The sequence below is a fragment of the Mya arenaria genome, chromosome 9 (assembly GCF_026914265.1).
Source record: "Mya arenaria isolate MELC-2E11 chromosome 9, ASM2691426v1".
Lineage (NCBI taxonomy): Eukaryota > Metazoa > Mollusca > Bivalvia > Myida > Myidae > Mya > Mya arenaria.
Genome location: NC_069130.1, coordinates 1,169,893 through 1,191,230, shown reverse-complemented (window position 1 = coordinate 1,191,230; position 21,338 = coordinate 1,169,893). Strand labels below are relative to the sequence as shown.

The following is a 21,338-nucleotide window of genomic DNA, read 5'->3' as shown; positions in this document are numbered from 1 at the left end:
ACTCCACTCCCTCAAATCGTCTAAGTGTGCTTTTTATGCCTGTACTCGAGAAAAAAAAGAGTAATAAAATAGTCCAGGGAAAATAAAAAAATTGGGGGAAAAAAAAATGCACAGAATTTTTTTTGGTGGATTTGTGTCAAATCAGGCATCACATTTAACATACTAAAAGTCTAGAACAATCACATGGTGCAAAATGTGATTTTTGGGATAAAATGATGGAAAAATTAAATAAAAGTAAGAATTTCTGGAATTTGGCAATATATGTGTCCAATTTTGCAATAAAATAACCAGATTTACTGTATGTGATAGATATTATTATACAATTTAATATATCGAAAGTTAAGAAATACCGTATTTTGTGAAAGATGATTTTTGGGGTAAAATGTTACATTTAAAAACATTGCATTTCGAAACAATGTAACATAAACAAGGTTATGTCATGCGTGGGGCTGCACCCGGCCTGCAAAGTTTAATATTTAGAAACGCCCAAAATAATTGTTAAAACTACATGCCATTTAGAAACTTGCAGTTTTTAAATTATTGGATTTATGTTTATTAACGTACTTCATTCGATTATAAACTGCATTGACAGCTTTAAACCATTCATGAAATATTATTGAATACGTCTTTATTCAACTTATAGCGAAGGTGCTGGTTGTCAATAAACACTCGCTTGATTTCATGTAAGCACTTCGCATCTCAACACGGAGTTTTGATATTCTCATTAAGGAACTGGACAACCTGGAAAACTATGATTTGTTAATTCAGTACTGAAGGTAAATATCCTCTTGTTTTTCCAGTCTTCTGTACGTGTACTTGCTGATTATGCCTTATAAAAGGACATATTTAAATACGAAACAAATGTTGTTGTTTTTTCAACGAAGGTATTGTATTTTTTGATAATTAAACAATTTAAGGTAATTCAATTGTTTATAAATATGAAGACTTTGTCGAGGTAGTGTCATAAATTGGTTTGTTGTCGAAGTACTAACAAAATATTGTTTCCGTTGTCAAAGTATTGCCATAACATTCGTTTCGTTGCCAAGGTATCGCCATAACGTTTGGTTTCGTTGAGGTATAAATTTTGTTTCGTTGTCGAGGAGTTGTCATATCATTGGTTTTGCTGTCGAGGTATTGGCATGACGTTGGTTTCATTAGGGTATTGCCATAACATTGGTTTTGATGTCGATGTATTGTCATTCCATTGTTGTTGTTGTTTTTGTTTTTGGTCGTGGTTTTGCTATAAAATTTCTCTCTTTCCGAGGTCTTGCCATAATATTGGTTTTGTTGTCGAAGACTAGTAATAAAATTTGTTTCCTTGCCGAGGTATTGACAATTCATCAGTTACGCTGTCGATATTGTGTTAAAACATCGGTTTCGTTCTTTAGGTATGGTCTTTAAATTGGTTTCGTTGTCGAGGTTATGTCGTTAAATTTGTTTCATTGCCGAGGTAATGTCATTATATTTGTTTTGTTGTCGAGGTGTTGTCATAACATTTGTGTCGCTGCCTTTATATTGTCATGACATTGGTTTGTTGAAACTTGAAACTTGTTTATTTGATTAAACGCCTAATTTGATAAATATACTCAATGGCGTTGTACACAGTAATGTAAACAAATATAAAATCGACATCAATACAATTTCATAAAACACACGAAACAAACATAAGACAGGTAAATGCGACATTATAAAAATAAATTGCGATTGTGTGAAAATAAAAAAGAACAAGGTAAATTAAAACTTATATGTGTCTACTATAAAACATGAAAGTGTCATACCCAAAAGAGTCATATACCACTATGTGAGTACTATGTGGCCCATATTTAAGAGTATCGTAGAATATATTTTTAAAATATACATGAAGGAATTAAATAATATAAAATTAAATGTTGAACAAAACAGAAAATGATTTGGGTCAAAACAGTCCGCCTATCAAAACTGTCTTTATTTAGAATAATGCATAGTAATCCCTGAAGTAATGCGTTTTCAAGGTTTTCTTAAAGCAGTCTGAAGATACCGAGTTCCTGATGGTACTTGGAAGCTCGTTCCAGTTGTACAAATTGTTTGTATTAAATTAAGATGTACATTTTGAGAACTACGTTTATTACAAATTGATTTTACTTTTCTTTGTTCAACATCAACAACCTCAGGTCGCAATACGATAAATCGGAATGAGAACCAAGTAGGAGAAGGGCCGGTGCCAAACAGCTTGCGTTTCGCTTAATAACGTTAGTTGGCATGGATGGATGGTGACCACTGTTGTTGTGCAATTAGCTTAAGTGAAGACGTAGCTTTGTATTGCCTTTGGTCTAGATGTTGTGACAACGTCGCAATAATTTTAAGAAAAATAAATGCCTTTCGTTCGATGACCTTATTATGACATAAGGCAATGTTTTGAAATAATAACAGTTGCTTGGTTTGTTGTCGAAGTAGTGTTATAACATTTGTTTCGTTGTCAAGGTATTGTTATAACATTGGTTTCGTTGTCGAGGTATTATAATATAACAATCAGTGTCAAGGTTTTGTTATAACATTGGATTCATTGTCGATGTATTGTTATAACATTGGTTTCATTGTCGAGGTATTGTTATAACATTGGTTTGGTTGTCGAGGTATTGTTATAACATTGGTTTGGTTGTCGAGTTATTGTTATAACATTGATTTTGTTGACGAGGTATTGTTATAAAATTGGTTTGGTTGTCGAGGTATTGTTATAACATTGTTTTGGTTGTCGATGTATTGTTATAACATTGGTTTGGTTGTCGAGGTATTGCAATAACATTTTTTTTCATTGTCGAGGTAGTGTTATAAAATTGGTTTCATTCTCGAGGTTTTGTAAGAACATAAGTTTTCAATGTTATCAACGGCCGTACATATGTTGACCCAGACAATACAGATATGTCAAGCAAGGCCAATTATTCTGGCAATTATAACTAAATTTTGTTCACATGCGATGGAATACGAATCCATAAATGTTTTGGAATTACCCCAAACTATAACCTGTCATAAACATAAAAGGTAATGTAAATTTTGATACACTTAGCTACTTTCATAACAGGTACATCGATATATGAACATTGCTTTCATCTAACATATGTACTGCTTGAGTCAATTTAACTAACGAAACCCGATTTGACTAATTTTGTTTTGCCAATTTGAAGTAAGTAAAGCCAAGCAGGGCTTTTTTTAAAACATTTTCATTTTCTGAAAAAATATCTTGAATTATAAAATCCCCTCGGTGCCTTATTTTACTTAAGGTTCTTCGGCTTGGTTCCAAATTCAAAATAGCCATCAAATCTTCTGAACGTTTTCAAATAAATTGGTCCTTTTATTCGCACTATTTAAAATCGCATAATACAAGTCGTCTCATTTTGTAACACCTGCACATTTTTTTTAACATTCAATGAAAAAAAAATCCTAACGATACCTGTTGTTGCATTACATATCAACATTTGAAGGCCTACAACCCAAGATTTTGTCTTAAACGTTAAATACCCGCATACCAATCAACCATCGACTTCAGCTTTTATAAACGTTCACTGGGTATCTATGATTTTTCAATTGAAATAATTTGACACAATTAAAATTATAATCAATTTAAAAATACAGATACTCTCCCAAAGAACCATGAAGGTATTTTGTCCGGTCAATGTCGTTCTAATTTGAAAAAAAGACGTTCAATTACTTAAGGTTAGAATAAGATTTAGTTTTGAAACTTCGTAATTAGCAAGATAAGGTTAACATTTACATTGCAATTTGAATCACTGTTATCAAGGTCGATGTCGCTGTAACTGTAAAGAAAATAGTTTCTGCTAAATAAAATTTGATTGCATGATGGTATAGCAATTGACCTTGATGTGACGGTAAATTTAGACACAAAATCGGTAACTAACCAATACTTTGAGTGAGGCATTTCATTATTTAATGTTTTATTCAGGAGCTAACGTGCTGACGTAGGCTGGTATTATATAATTCGTATGTCGGGTAAATTTGATGTTGCTAAACAATAAAAAAACTGTTTTTGCTCCATATCTTGAGTAGGGAATAATGACCTGTTGTAAACCCTTGTGTACAGACCAGCATTCCTTTTGTTTACGGCGTCAGTTAGATTAACAAAAACTACATTTTGCAAAACTGTCATTATTGCCCGAATTTAAAACCTACATTCGTCGCATTGCAGCAATATATTAAGCAATGCTAGATATAAACTTGGTTAAGACCAGTGTCATATAATGATGTGCTAGTATGATACTTAGACACACGGACTTTTACATTTATTCCAGAACAAGTAAGCTTTATGGTTTGCTTTTAGTGAACTTACAGGGAGAAAAAAAAAAAAAATTCACAAATTACGTGGTCTATGAATTAAATTATTATATTTATCATGTCACCGCATTCATACAAAAGTGTTCAAAATTGAAAAATGAGTTCGATATTATCGTCGTGTCATATTGACAACTCTCCCGACCTCTCGACCCATACGTACTCCCTAAAATTGCTTATGAACAATGCCCATAGAATAACGCGTAAATTGGTCTTTAAAATACTTAAAAGCATACTGATTTTAATTGACTTTGGGGGATTCGAAATCAATTGGATAACGTCTAACGATTTATTGCAAAATTAATTAAACATTAAATTTCAAATTAGAATTGATTATTGTGCTATTTTACAACCGTCTATTTAAAATATAAACTCTTTCATCTGGGTATAAGACGTACTATATGGTGTGATTAGTTTTTCCGCGCAAATAAACAAAACTGCTTAAGGATTTTTTTTACACTCAACAGAAACGATAAGTTCCAATCTTAGCTGTGCATTAACATCAACAACGTTTATTAGATTTGTCATTTTTGTGGAGAGAACAACTTCTAGAGCAACCGCTTGCTAGAGATCCCTATGAGTAGGTATACTTGTAAAGATCCTGTACTGCATACATGGTGGGAGACAATTATTTTCTCTAGAAATGAAATTCTAGTTATCTTACTGTATGTAGGTATTGTTTTGAGCCTCAACCGAGTGCATTGAAATTTTCTCAGGACTCCCGAATTATGTTAAAACATGCATCCAATTAAAGGTCGTTCAGAAATAATTTGTACACACAGATAACTAACTGAAAAAACGTTATTTGTGCGGTCCAACTTTAAAGGTTATTTTTGGCTTTGATCGAGCCGAAACTGATTTGTTTATTATTAGCTATATATCGTGCGATGAATCTAATAACAATTAACCATTGAACTACTGATGTGTGGCGTCCCATTGTTTCCCACAATATCGTTTATTTCGTTTTTAACTTTTTGCCGGTCAAGCTAGAGTTATTGGACAAAGTCAGACATAAACAGTTGTTTTTTCCATGCATTGAATGCATTTTGTGCTTCAAAAAGATAGATCTCTCGCATTTTTATTAAGTTTTGCCAAAGTTAATTTCAATGTGGTTTACCTGAATGGACCTTTCGTTCATGAACAATTTATTGATTTAGATTGTATTTGTTTGTATTTCAACATATTAGAATAGCACGTCTACATTGACAAATATAAGGGATATTTAGTACGATTAAGAAGCAAATTGTTGGAATTATACGTCTGGACTTTTGACAACGAATAGCCTCCATACAAGCGTGCTTATTTAAGACATCCGTGTATTTGAAGACATACTTATATTTCCACTCTGTGTTAACATACCATTTTCTGTTGAGCCGGTTTGGTACTCTTCTCGTTGACGATGTACATGCCCTCCATTCCATACAATTAAAATGTTGACTGCCCACCATCTGTCACTTAAAACCACAAAACTACGTCACGTTCTCGCGCTTTCCAATGCACCCATCATAACTGATATAACCATATTTTGTTAGGCGTTTTGCGGACATATGTAATCAGCTCCACTGTGTCACGTGAGAACTGTATATCATTCAGCTCCACTGTGTCACGTGAGAACTGTATATCATTCATATCCAATCTTTGATTTATCAATGACTGTTTACTTGACGGATTTGCTTTTGATGTTACTCCAAGGTCAAAACAACCACGTTTATAGAAATCGTCTGAAATCGTATTCCTTTGCAATTGCGTCTGAATGCATATGCAGTATTGCTTCTTATAATTATGTGGGTGATAAACGTGGACACATATATTGTCAAGCAGAAATTAAAAGTCAATTCTGCGCGTAAAACAAGCTATATCTGCTTTTAAAAAGGCAGGTTCAAATAATTATATTTATAATAAAATAATTTAAAAATTTGCTTAAAGAAATTCAAAAATTATGTTTCCGGTTGAAACTCTCATTGAATCGTTGGAGGCGTGCGAATAAAGAGTGTTTTGCAAAAGCAATAGTTTAACAACGATGTAACGAAATCGGGTATTTACGTGTCAATGACAACGCAAGGCAAGAAACGTCGTGCAGAATAGTATATTAATGGTCGATTAAAATCACTATTTCAAAAACTGTGTTCGCGACTGCCATCCTTAATGATCAAAAAAGAGTTGAACGAATAATGTGATGATATATAATAGTGGACTGATTTCGCTGATATAAATTTTGATTATAAAACGAAACTTGACATTAGGTGCGAATAATTCTCAGGCGGGCTGTAGCTAATAATTATTACCGGCCCTCGCGGCAAAAACAATACTAGTCAAGTAAAAAATCGCGGTACCCTATACAAATGTGTGAAAGTATGAATAATAAGACAAAATAGAAAACAAATTGATTGAACATGATTAATATATATAGCTCATCGTTTAAAAAAAATGAATATTGATAACATGCACGATCAAAATGAATAACTTTGCAATATATCATTTACAAACACGTTATAAATACGTACTGTATACTTATAACATAATAACGTATGCATGAATACCGCTGACATTTCCTGACGCAGTTTTTTACTATAGTAGAGCTTGTATGGTATTGATTAAACCGCCTAAATGTTTATCTAGCGCCAGTTCATTCACAATTTGAGATTTTATTCTCATTAGCATTGACGAGTATGTATATATAACAGCAGTTGTACGATATATTGAAGAACAAAAAGTATATTGTAATAAGTCTCCAGCAGAACGAAAAAAGGAGTCAAAACGGTTGTCCGTCTGCTGTCCGCCCGTATAAAGCTAAACTTTAGAGACAACGATTACATCGACTTGACTATCATTGCACTTTAGTGAGGTCGATATCATGATGATTTATCGACCAGATTAAGCGATATCATTCTGTTCGGCCGAGTGTGCTTCACAGATGGTTTCCACTGTCACTTTATTTCCTTTGACAATGACTTGAATGCACTATTAAATGTTTAGAAATCATCCCCCTTCTAAATGTATTTTTATTCACATATCTGTTTAAATGTTGATGTCGCTGCAGCCCATGCCTGTATAAAATAAAGAGTTCTTTTTATAGCATTCACCATCCTGATTCCTGGCTTCCAAATAGAAATCGCCAATTAAAGGATTTTAATCATCGGAGTGATTTTAAATACGTCTGGGAAGTTCTTGCTTGTAGATAGTCCCGAAAACATTTCACCGCTGTCTTTGTACTTTGTTTTGTGGTCGTAGCATCTTTATATTTTTTGTTCATCTGTCAAACAAGAGAAACGTTCAGAGGACGCTATTGCGGTTTTGTTGGCTCTTATGTAGTTTAACGTTAACCTGTTAAAACAAATTATTTTAGTATAACGGATGTTTCTTGACAGACGGAAATTACCACCATGGTAAATATTAATGTCCTTGTTTTGTTTAAGGATTTGGAGTCATGGATCTTCCCCGACCTTATGGATCTTTACAAGTTTCCCTGCTCCATTAGCTAATTTAGACAACACATTTCCAGTTTGTTTTAATCTCTGTGTGCTGTAGCCAAACGCTTCCATGTTATTTTGTAAAGCATTATATTGAACATCTCAATCTCACTTAAACACCCAAAACAATACATTTCTCGCGTAAAATCGGCCCATCAAATAAGAGATTTGAGTATTACTCAGCTCAAAACAAATGGCACCATTAAATCTCCAATGTAACTACGTAATCCAATGATCCATAGACTGATGAAAATACTTTTGCAAATTTTTTAAAATCAATATTGTAACTCATTGTAACTTTTTGAAACCGCATAACCTTAATCAGACGGCAGATTATTTTGTATAAATATTTACATGAAAAACTACAGAAACAAGCTCAGAATCCAAAGTTTAAACATAGTTCCCGTTTAATGGCACAGGGTTAACGCCAAAGACATAGAACACAAAAACAAACAATCCAGAAACATGGAACAACAGCACAAAAAACACAGTACATAAATACTATATACAAAAATCTAAGTGTGTTTATTAAGGTTGATTAAATTTCGCCTTGGAACGGTCAGTAAGATGTAAAATTACTGGGGTTTAAACGAGTTTGTGTGCACAACCTCAAGCTTATCCAAACAATTCTGAATAAGTTAAGAAATGGTAAATCTTATCAAAGTATAATAAACTTTGAAATGCTTCAATATAACCGCAGTAACCAATGTTACCACGAAACCCGATATCCAACAGATGAAGATATACCTTTTTTAAATTTTAAAATCATTTGTTTCAATCATTGAAATTGCATTTCTCTGATCAGATACCGGTATTAATTAGACGGCTGAACTGTATCGTGTTACAAAATCTTAAGATAAGTGTAACACATCTTTCAGACCATATATAACCAATATGACAATTGTCTCTTATACGTTTAAGTATTAAGGGCTTAGCTTTGCTCTTCTATAACTGTACTTCAGCGTAAGGAATATAAAACATATTTTATGAGATGATAGAAATGCCCACTTAGCAACGACATAGACAAAAGGATTTCAATTGTAAACTATATTAAAATGTAAATGTCGTGCGTTTATATATTTAAATGACAGTTTATATTTACTTATATGAAAAACTACAGACAAAAAGCTCAGTAGCAAAAAGTTTAAACATAAACCCGGTTTATGGCACTGGGTAAACGCCAAAGACATAGATCGAAAAACAAAAAATTACAAACAAGAAACTTGGAAGAACAGCACACAATTTCACAAACAGCTCAGTGCATACATTATAAAAAAACTAGTTATGTTTATCAAGGATTGTTAGGTACTGCCTTGGAACGGCCAATAAAATGTAAATTTACTCGGGGTTTAAACCAGTTTACGTGCAAAAACCTCACTCTTATCCCAACAATCCTAAATAAAGACAAAACGTTAAAGGTAAATCTTATCAAAATATACATTAACTTGAGGAATGCTGTAGGCCGCCTGCCTATGATATTTCGATTGTTATTGCCTGTGAACAGAAACGTTGAAAAAGAATCATAAGGCTTATCGCGCTTAAACTTTTCAACACATTCATCGCTTTCATTATTTATGCATGTATTTACAGAAAGACAACTATATTAAGAGCTTCTATATATTCTTATACATAGTATCACGAATGTAAACTTTTGGTGCACATTTAACAAACATTTTGTTAATCACGACTAAAGCTACACTGGTTCTTTCACGTGAGCTAGCTGATATACATAGAACTTACACACTTAATCCGCGTTAACTTTACACCCGCCACTAATTTGTTTACACTACACCTCATTCTTAAACAGCCTTCAAAAATTGACAAGACCAATTTTAATGCAACACGCGGCTGAATATATTTAAAGTAGAACTGAACTGATATTTGACATTTAATTATTACATAACGATATAAAAGATTGATATTTTTCAAGTTTGATACGATATGTGATTCAGTTAAAATCATTTTCATAAGCTGGCAGTTTTGTTACAAACTACCCCATGTTCGGCATTTTCCAAAAAAATCGACTGACTTGCCTCCCTTGGCGTTGCTATACGTGCGTAGTTGCTTCCCTTGGTACTGCCTCTCGGTTTTGATAGAGAATGAAGATGAAACGGGAGCCAGTCAATCGACATGTCAACTTCCGCGAAATCAGTAAAACATGGACTTTCCGAGGTTTCCAGTCCACTAACATGGTTTTATCACCAAAATAACGAGTAAAACATATGGAATTTGCTTATTCTTCCGAAGTAGACGCTTTTAATTTGAAAGTTAACAGGAGGAAATGAAACGAATCAATATGTTCAACCAAGTCAAACACTGAAAGTTTGAAACAGTTTCAAACTGACGATCCTGTGTTCCTGAACCAGGCTGAAGTCTGAATCTATGAATAATTTAGTGTACCAGTATCAGTCTAATATGCAGGGGCGATTCTAGAATTTCAATTGGGGCTAGGTGTGTTGCCCATAAGTACCCCAAATAGGCAACAGCTTTGCCTCTGTCCAATCCACTCCTTTGACCAGATGTGATGTTGAAAGACCAAGAAAAAATTGTTAAAAATTTAGTCACTTAAATTCTCATAAAAAACTTGGCATAACATGTACGCAAAACGATGGCAATGCCAAGCTGACTTAGTGGCAGTCATTTGACTGACAAAAGGAATCTCGTGCTATGTTACAACAAAAGTAGCTTCAAAAACCTAGGTTTTATTGATGGAGTACTATCAAAGTTTGTATTTAAAGAAAGGCCGTCTCTAACCATAGGCTTGACTAAAGAGTAACATCCCTTTTATGTAAATTAGCCATGGAATAGATGATTTGCTAAGCAAAAGTTCTCAAATGTCAACCAAATTTTACATGAAGGTTAGCTAGATAAAACCTGCACAAAATGTTAAATAATTTAGCAGAAACTTCAAATGTACAGTATGCATCTATTTATAACATTAATTTTGCAAAACTATCTATTGTGAAATATGCAAAGAAGTGCATACAATTAAATGTTGTTCATTCTAAAGGTGAGAGAACTTCATCATGGTTCACGCTGGTTTTGACCAAAGACATGTATTTTCTACATAGGAAATTGGTGAAATTGCTACAAACATCTGAACATGACTAGTATGCCATAAATGTACAATACAACATTGGCAGTTCCAAACCATTGCATTGTAGTCTATGGGATGCTTAGTCACAATCTGCCATTCGCGGAATCTGACAGAGTTATACAAATACTAGATACATTAAGGTAAGTGTGATACAATTTCAAAGAAAGAAGTCATGTGGAAAGATTTATAAGAACAAACTTGCAACACTAAGAGTCTTAACAACAAAGTGTTCAAGACTGATGTTAAAGCTGCACTCTTACACATAATTATAGCGTTTTTACAACTTTTTAATTCTTTGTCTTGGAAAGAGCAAATTTTTGCGTAAGTATCTGCAAATATATGATATAAGATTGCTGACAAAAGATCAGATCATAGAACTTCATATTTCCATTTGAAAATCCATGTATATGGCTTGAATGGTTACTAACGGTTTAAGAAAAATGGATAGAACATCAATTTTTGAATTAAATATAAAAATCTGAGATCATTTTTTTTGTCAGCAGTCTTATAAACTAGTTTCAGTGCATTTTTGCAAGAAATGGCTCGTTTCAAGAAAGAAAAAAAAAGGTGTCAAAACGTTGGATCTGTGAGAGTGCAGCTTTAATTTTATGATATGACAATAAATTTCTTATATTACTGCTTTTAGCGCAGATCTAGATGATGTCTTTAAAAAACATTATTCACAATACTTATTAATTTGATTTTCCATATGAGTATTCCATGTATTCATGAGCATTTTATGATGTTGACTTACCGTATTGAAGTTGATTAATCTTCATGATTATCAGATATCCAATCAAAATTATACACAATAAACAATATAACTGCTACTTGTTTTTATACTTATATTAATTGTTGAAAGAGATACTGATATAAAGATATTGCTTGTAATTGATTTTCATTTAATACTCTAATATGTTTGAAATTTAATTCAGTGTTTAACCTTACAGTATCTTTTTAAATCCTATAAAATTACAGTTTAAGGACAAAAAGCAGTAAAATAAAAGTAAACATCAAATGCTGAACACAGAATATTTCACCAATAAAATCATAAACAAAGCAACAGTAGGTCATAACATGGACATGTATAAATAACGAATCTCCACCAACACAAAATTTGACATACAACATACAGATTTAATGTCCTTAAACTTTGATTTTATTTTAGTTCTTCTGAATGACAGTGACAACATTCATAAAAATGGTCATGAAACATTACTATTATTAGTTATTTGAAAAGTGTAAACTTATATTTCTATGAGCACAAGTTGAACAGTATCTTAATACCATATATTTAATATATGTAGTATTGTTAAAAATCATAAACAAGTTTTATCAAATTAATTCTCTATTTTATGTATGGATTTTTATTCATTACAGCAAAAAAATGCATTTCAACAAGAGTTTTATTTTTTAAATTTTCAGGAAATATTTTTCATTGTTTTCATTGATCAGGACAATGAAGAAATTGAGAAACTTAATAATAATTAATTGCAACAGAAATTTAAGTCTAAACCTCTTTTCAATAAAAAAGATAAATGTCATTATTTGGGAGTGACAGAATACAGACATTGTCCATTTCACTCTTTGTACTCAATGCATTTATAGCAGCTGCTTGCTTTTTGTTCACCAATATCTAAGGTCAGTTTTGTTTCAATATAGTAGAAAAAGAGGCATAAAATGATATCCCTAAAATGGACCAGTCTTTCTTGTTTTTTGTTGTTGTTTTTTGTTTGTTTTTTATGGATCACTCCCTTTTAAGCGGTTCCTAAAAGTGTAAAACTATGTGATTATGGGGGCTAAAGGCCCATAACTCTAGCTCAATTATTTGTTTACAGATTAATTTTACAACATACTTAAAATAAATAGGCAAAATAGGTGAGTATCACTTATATGAAAACCAACCATTGTTGTATTTAAAATGTGAATGACAGTCTTTAAAATCTAAAAGTCTCTTTTTGGCCAATATAAATTAATTGCTAGATTAATTGCTTTTCAACCATTCTTTTAAATGGGGGTATTTTGTTGTTCATTAGATGAATGTTCAAGCTTTTTCTTAATGCATAAGGGGCCATAAACATTAGTTTCTAGGCGAACCACAATCAAGATCATAACATTTCTCCTATTTTACAAGTTAACGTTTTACATCAAAGAATAAACTCAGTTCTTAGACATTTCTGGACCGATAGGCAAATGCATACCGGTACACTAGATCAACATTTTTATGTGCGTCAATATTTCTAAGTGGCGGCGAATAAAAAACAATGTCGGGGGATGAAAATCCAGCAATGAATTGATAGTTGCCTTATTGTTGTACTGTGGATTGTATTTGGGGAAGCAGCAGCTTGGTTAGCTAAGTTAATAAGAATTCCATGATAACTTTTGAGTGTTTTTGGGCTAGAGTCCAACACCGAATGGACTGTCCCTCCAAGGTTTACTTTGATGTTAAATGCAAGGGTGTCTTGATAAGCCTTTAGATAAAATGGAGAGGGGTGAAGTTTTTGGGTAATCCCATACAAACATGGGGCATCGGTTAGTGTTTTAGTGATCATAGGTTCGAGCCCATCATTGGGCCCACTTTTCCTGACAGATTTACTGTTAACTGTTCTTGTGGAGGTCATTCTTTTATAAAATACAAGTAATTATCAAATCACTCACCTTTATCACTCACAATTTTATCTTCCTAAGTAGAGTGCAACACAGCATTCCATTAAAATGCTGACTTAAAACAGCCAAATGTAAAGCAATATTATGGAATGCTGGTTGTTCCAATTTCTTTGAGTCAAAAAATCTCCAATGTTTATATAAACCTGTCCAAGTCCTCGCAAGATATTACTTTTAATTGACACTGCAATTATTGTTTGGTAAATCAATCCGTTTCAACCAGCTGCTCAAACATACGAGCACGGTCGTAAAATTTTAAGATCGTCTGCATTTCATTATCGCTACCTTATTTTGTGCCACTGACTTGTCTGTCATTGACGGTTTCTGAAAGAAGTGTTGTCATGGCCTCCATTTTAAATGGCTTATTTTAATCCAAGGGAAGTAACACGTTAATATTTATCGCAAGGATACAGACTGACTTCATATAAAACACTTCGTATCGCTATTCAAACCAACTTCGTAGATTTTATAGATATAATTCTTATTTCAATATATTGGCGACATCAGAAACCCAGAAATATCTAACATTTTCCGGGAAATAGAGTGGTAAATGGTGCAGTGCATTGTGGTACTCGCTGGGCATGCGCACTTAAAACAAAGGGAGACAACACAGTCTCCACTTATTTCAAGGGCAAAAATTCATCTAGCAACCATAGAATGGGCAGAACAGAGGCGGATTCCGTGGTAACGGTAGACCGTAGAAATTTTACGCTTTGATTATTAAACTTGAGCGCGTTTAATAGAAAGAATGAATAAAATTAAGAAGCAGAAATTACAGTTCAGTTCACCTTTAAGTGTGAAAAATGCATTTTTTACATAATTTGAATGAGGTTTAAACATTCTGAAAGGTGATTCAACTAAAAAGGGATACCACAAATTGATATATAACATATTTAACAAAGAAAGTGTCATGTTATCAGAAACTTGTTAAAGATTAGATAAAATATGTATCCCCCGGACTCGAACGGCAGCAAATTAATCATTTCGCAGTAAATGTCTGCGAACAATTTGATGATATATGGCAACTATTCTGTGTACGTAAGAATGATATCTAGCTGCGTAATCGCCATTTTTGAGTTTAAAAATATAGCATTTTACTCTTCGTTGCCCTGGCCTTTACCCTAACCCAGCAACACACATGACGTTGGATCAACGTTGGATATAGGTTGGATTTTGGTCGCGACGTCGGCGACTTAAATACAACGTTGTATCAACGTCGAACTCACGATGTCAGTAAGCGACGGATCCTTTTTTAAACCTCAAAATATCCTCTTTAATTGCCTATTATCAGAAGAAAACGTAACACAAAAAAACAATATATGTGTATTTTTTTTTTTGACAAACCCAAAAGAAAGTCGTATCTTTTCAATTTCACTTTGTCCTATTTGTAAACAAAGCAAAGATCGGCAAAGATTGAAAATTGCGGTTTAATGACCGGTTATAAGCCGACGGGGGTCTTTAATCTCCGCAAACAATCGTCAATACTGGCAGAGGGAGTACCTGATATTACAATAGTCCCACACTCGCTCTGTGACAGACCTTTACTTATATATAACTTTGGAAAAAATCTAAATGATTGCCTGTTCGTTAAGCTATGAAACATAAGTTTCTACATTTAAATAGAAAAAAGAGAAACAATGAAGTTGAATAAGAATTAATTTACTTAATCATCTTTACAGGCAATGATAAATATATTTATAATGGTATTTTATCGCCCTTTAAAGGTTGCATTATGGCTTATGTGCATAATCGCCTGAAATAAATCCTCCTAGCAATAGGTTTAACGCCTGACTTGTTGAGTGTGTTCCTTATTGTTAAAATTTCCGAAAGGTATGCGCAAAAATATATAGCGGTTTTCAAGCGCAGTGCTTTCCCTTGACAAATGAATATAATAACTTCTAGTATAAATGAAAAGACAGTGAATAAATTTGTAGATTGTCGTAAATGGTCGTCTGGCTAATATTTACTTATACAGATATGCTATATATCGAAAGTCAAAGGACATCAAAACGGTTCATTAACAACATAGATTTAGGAAAAGTGAGTAATACTTTTTATTGATAATTATTTAGTCTTCCTCTAAAATGTATTTAGGACCCCTTGTCCAATTAAAATTATAACGATATATCTAGGCCGCGTCAAAAAACAAGACTGGTAGACCCCCGCGTATATGTTTTTCACACAATACTTCTATTACATACACTGGAGCGTACGAGTGTTAATCAGAACCGTTATGAAACTTGATTTTTGGACAACATTAAAATTAGCGGTTAATTAGAAGAACCAAGTAATTAAAATATATTTGAATCTGGTTGAGCTCTGTTTTTGATACCTAAAGCATTTTGGAAATATTACCTTTATATGCATTTTTCCATAAGATCCCAAACCAGCTGTTTTAGCTCACCAGAGCACTTGTGCTCAAAGTGAGCTATTGTGATCGGTCCTTGTCTGCTAAAAAAACATCTTCTCTAAAACTACCAGTCCAAATTCAATGAAACTTAACAGAAAGCTTTCTTGTGTGACCCTCTACAAAAATACAACAATTGATCAACAACAACAATAACAGCAACAACAACAAAATTGCTGACTTTCTGTTTTGCTCTAAAATTATCTCGTCTAAAACTACCAGTCCAAATTCAATGAACTTTACAGGAAGCTTCCTCGGGTAACCCTCTACAAAAAACAACGAGGGGTCACGATTGATCATCAACAACAACAACAGCAACAAACACAAAATGGCTGACTTCCTGTTTTGTTTTAAAAAAATCTCCTCTAAAACTACCAGTCCAAATGCAATGAAACTTTACAGGAAGCTTTATTGGGTGACATTTTACAAAAATTCAACAAGAGGTCGCAATTGATCAACAATAACAACAATCTGGCCAACTTCCTGTTTTGCTTTAAAAACACCTCCTTTGAAAATACCAGACTAAATTTACTGAAACTTAATAGGAAGCTTCATTGCATGACCATCTACAAAAATACAACAAGGCATTGAAATTGATCAACAGCAAAATGGCCGACTTACTGTTTTGCCTTCAAAAAATTTGTGAAACTGCCAGGCCAAATTCAATAAAACTTTACAGATAACTTCATTGCATGACCCTTTACAAATATAAAACAAGGCTTCTTCATCAGTTAAGATATGTTTAAATTGCAACATTTTTATTAATGCTTTATCACAGAGTTGTGGACCTTTGCTTAGGTGAGCGTTTTAGGATCATCATGACACTCTTGTTTGCTTTTCATTTCTGAAATTTCGATAATTGTCGAGAAAATAACAGAAAAAAATGTAGATATATCTCTATATGTTGTCATAGCAAGTTAAGCGCTACAGGTCGGTTTATCTTAAATATAGACGAACAGGTGTTTATGCTTAATATTCTGTGTTGTTTCCAAATCAGTAGTGTCCTTCGGGTTCGCCCAACCAGTAGCAATTTATAATCCAAGCAAATGTGATTTGAGGAAACTTTCAACATATTTGAAGAATTCCTTACCTAACTTTTGTTATATTTCTGTATGAATTACTGGTCGAATTGCAGCGTCAATCACTTTTTGTATCAACTATCGTTTTGGAAAACACTTCAAAATAATATTTTGAAAAAACATATTGAGTGGTAAGACATACGGTTCTAGTAATAAGCTAGATATATCATCCACGAAGTTGTAACGAAACATATCCAGGAATTGCCTATTTCGTTTCTTAATTTACCCCTTTCTCTGGCATTTTTTTACATAAACGTTGGTAAGGGAAACGTACTAAATAACTTTGGTTGAGGTGGACAAATCGTGACAAAACTTGATAAGCAGATAGAGTATACTGAGATTTAGGATTCTATGTGGGCCACTAGGGTTAAGGTTAATGTCACCTTTTCTACAAATAAAAGAAACCCATGAAAGAGAATTTAGAACGAAGGCTTTAAATTAATCTTTGAAAACCTGGTTTCGTCGCATTGCGGAAAGTTTGGTTCTTAATTAATAACTTTTGCAGCATCAATCACTTGTTGTATCTCATATTTTTTTAGAAAACATTTCGACACTAACTCTGGAATAACTGGGGCGACAAAGCTGGTTAATTGGCCGTGGTATACTGCTGATAAACACATTCGGCAAGTTTGGTGATAAATCGGACATCAAAATCGATCAATTGTACCTTAAGTTATTGACCAGCAATCTGTTTTCCCATTTCATTCTGCAAACATAATTTTGTGTGAGGAATAACATACAAGCTAGGAACTTGGAATATATATGCAATTCATGTTAATGTGTACCTTTGAATTGCCTGTAGGGTAATAAAATCAAGGTTTGCTACTGAATATATCAAATGCGTTCCATAATTACAATTGAGTGTTTAAGCGAGCTTAAGTTGAGATGATGGTTTGGATCATATAAGGTGTAAGTAGGGTCAAGGTCACCTAACACTCATATTTTCTAGTTATTATTTCGTTTCAGAATCATTCCCACAGCCGGTGTTACTAGAAAGGCAATCGACGACTCGAAAAATGTACGTACCTTGAAAAAGAATCATAATTCATAAGCATATGTATGTATATATGCAGATATAGTACACCCATCTGCCATCATTGCATTCGTCCGACCTGCCATTTATAGCATATGAACTATTCAGCAACCTTTCATTATTGGTAGCTAAACTGTTACCATGTTTGGGGTCAGGTTCATATGTTTTTCTATTCTGTTATTTTTATCATATCAAAACTCCTTTTTGTCATGAATTGTGACACGAGGTATATTTAATAATCTTGAATCTTAGAAACTTAAGATATTCCAAGTCACCAATTCTTAGCATGAATTTGGTCCATCTGTCTACGTACTTAAGTCATGTGGATGGATGTTCCTTTATTCATAAGTACAATTAAAATTTATTTTTAAATTTAAAACAAATATCTTTGCTATTTATTTCTTGCGATAATCAAAGCCTTTTCAATAAATAAATAAATAAACCACATCGTGAAATAGAAGTGACAGAATTCACATCGCAAAAATATGTGACAGAACTCTTCGGTCGTGCTAAATCCAATCTTCGGAACCGGCCTGTATTATGTTTCGAAATAACGTTCCATTAATAATCCGCACCACAGTACCAATGTCATCGCATTTAAATATTATGTTAAAATGTTTGAAGTAAACCCTATAATTTCAACTTGACAGTATACGACTTAATGTTGCTACAATCAAAACTACGCAATTAGCATTTGATAACAGAAAAGAGAACTATGACCTTCATTGGCGGTAATTGATCCATGGGTGCACACGTGCTTGTCTTGCGACTCCCACGAGGTGCAAGCAACTAAAGCAGCTGTATTTTTGGTGTTCCATGTACACACGATTAGTGCATAAACTCTACCGACAGGCTGAGAGGCGGACCGTGTAGTGTTAAAAGAGGTAGCCAACGCCTTTCAAAACCGCATGCAATGACATTTCATCTTCTTTCAATTACGGAAATCCGGTTCTGACTAGTTTGGACAGGAAACGTCCGGTCGCATAACACAAGGCGTACAAAGCAATATGTTATGATTTTTCAGAACGCCCCGTAGTGGCGTACATGATCTAGTGGCAACACACTTAACTGTCAACCCCGGGATGGCAGGTTGGATTCTCCGCCGTAGCACAATAAAAAATAGTAGTCGTCTTCCGGGAGGGATGTTAAATGGGGGTCCCGTCGGCCAGTGCTATACACTGGAGAACGTTAAATAACCATTATAGCTCTTACTAGGGCTCCGTTCAGACAGTGCGCTTTGTTCCTTAACCCTATTAATATGACTTACACTATTGTAGCACTCATCGAAAGGGTCCGGTTGCGAGTACGAAAAAATTTACACTTCAAAAACGCCTGGAGTCAAATTCTAGGACCTATCTGCGCTTTTCTTGACGAAAATATGTCTACGTACGCTTATTGAAACTAGTGTTGGGAATCGGACAGAAAAATACTATCGATAATCGGTTTATGATTACTAATCGATTAAATTATTATATAATTATCTTTGGTCATTTAACATGCAGACAAGTACATGCACCAGTCTTAAGCACCAATGCTCCCTTAAAATATTGTTTGTAAATTTCCACGGGCACTAATTTTTGTCTTACATTTAGTATTGCATACATGTGTAAAATAATAACAAAGAAAGATATCAGTTTGTTTCAATGATCAATTAGTAAAAAGTACAACAAGCAGTTGATTATTCTATACGTTTTACAAAAAAACATATCCTTTGAGAAAACTGAGAAAACTTAATTCTTACTTTGCAAGAAGTGAACGGGAACATCACTTAAAAATACTTTTAAACCACAAATATCAGAAGTTGAAAACCAATCCTCGCGGTTACGTCCCTTGTTTCTATAAGTGATTGTTCAAATTTCACTATCGATGTCTCCGACGTAGGCCTTTCCGATCAATTGTCGATTATAATAGATCATTGGCAAAAACACTAATTGAAACCCCGACAGGATAAAATGTCAAACTATATACAATTGGCCTTATTTCTATCTGAAATAAAACCAAATCAGGATCGATTTTTCTGAAATACTTAAATTAAATAACTTTGAATATTTTCGTTTCTATTATACTGACCGTTCCACTGCCGTACCTAACACACCTTAATAAACATACCTAGTTTTTTTTATATAGTTTGTATGCACTGTGCTGTTCTTCCATGTTTCTTGTTTGTGATTATTTTTGTGTGTTCTCTGTCTTTGGCGTTTACCCAGTGCCATTAAACCGGGTTTATGTTTAAACTTTTTGCTACTGAGTTTGTTTCTGTAGTTTTTCACATAAGTATACATGTATCGGTAGGAAAGGCGGAGAGAGAATATAATAATATTAACTTCGGCGCTGCCTCTACAGGCTTGACGTGTTATTGCTGGACAAGTGATAGTTAACGCTAACTGAATGCCTACGGGTGAAATGGGAAACGTTTTAATATATGTTAATGCAACAAACTAGTTACATTACAATAATAATTGCATAGAAGGATATTAAAAACAAGAGTAATTGCATTTTTTTACTAGAATTACTAGAATTGAAAGGACAAACATCAATTTAAAAATTATGGTAAATGATAGCCAAACAACTAATCAAATAATAATAATAATAATAATGATAATAGTAATAATAATAATAATAATAATAATAATAATAATAATAATAATAATAATAATAATAATAATAATAATAATTTGTAGCCAAGCAACATTGAGAATACAGACTATTTTCTTATTTGTTTGTTACAAAAACAGCAAAACCCACAAAAAGTTTAACAAAAACTGTTGCAAAATGTTAAATATAAAAATGTGATGTTAGATTTAAATGGAAAATAAAAAAAAATACTGCTTTCATTAAGACCAAAACAGTTGAAAAATCTAAACAATGAGTTCTAAAAACTTTTAAAATACTTTTAAAGATTTGAAATGATAAAAGAATTTGACAAGCATCATGTTAACTATTTAAGAATTAAAATGAACTAAATTTCAATTCATTAATATTTCACACATCCTTGTTATATTCAGGTATATACTACTAAAATAGATATGTTTAGACATTTTACAGATAAATATGCATGTACATGTGTAACTTTTACAAATTTGATTCATCAATTGTGACCCTTTTGACATGCCTTCCAGTAAAAAGTTTGTTTTTTTTGTGTTTTTTTTGTTGTGTTTTTTGTTGTTTTTTTTAAATAACATCCGGTAGAAATCAAAATAAATGCATAATTTCAAGTTAAAATTATTTAAGACTTTTAACCGCCCAATATGTTTACGTAAAGTAA

General features: G+C 33.0%; 1 protein-coding gene across 5 annotated transcripts in view; it reads left to right on the top strand.

Moving 5' to 3' along the window:
• The window catches only part of LOC128245459 (uncharacterized), an 87,078-nt gene that overhangs the window by 8,593 nt on the left and 57,147 nt on the right, over positions 1–21,338 (top strand). Inside the window, exons 1-2 of one of the 5 annotated variants that reach the window (XM_052963627.1) lie at positions 633–776; positions 18,007–18,058. The exons of 1 other annotated variant lie outside the window; for it this stretch is intronic. The gene's annotated coding sequence lies outside the window, so the exon portion shown is untranslated. Of the gene's footprint in view, positions 1–632; positions 777–17,989; positions 18,059–21,338 lie in introns of those variants that run through there. 3 more of the 5 variants (XM_052963628.1, XM_052963629.1, XM_052963630.1) reach the window with 3 other exon arrangements.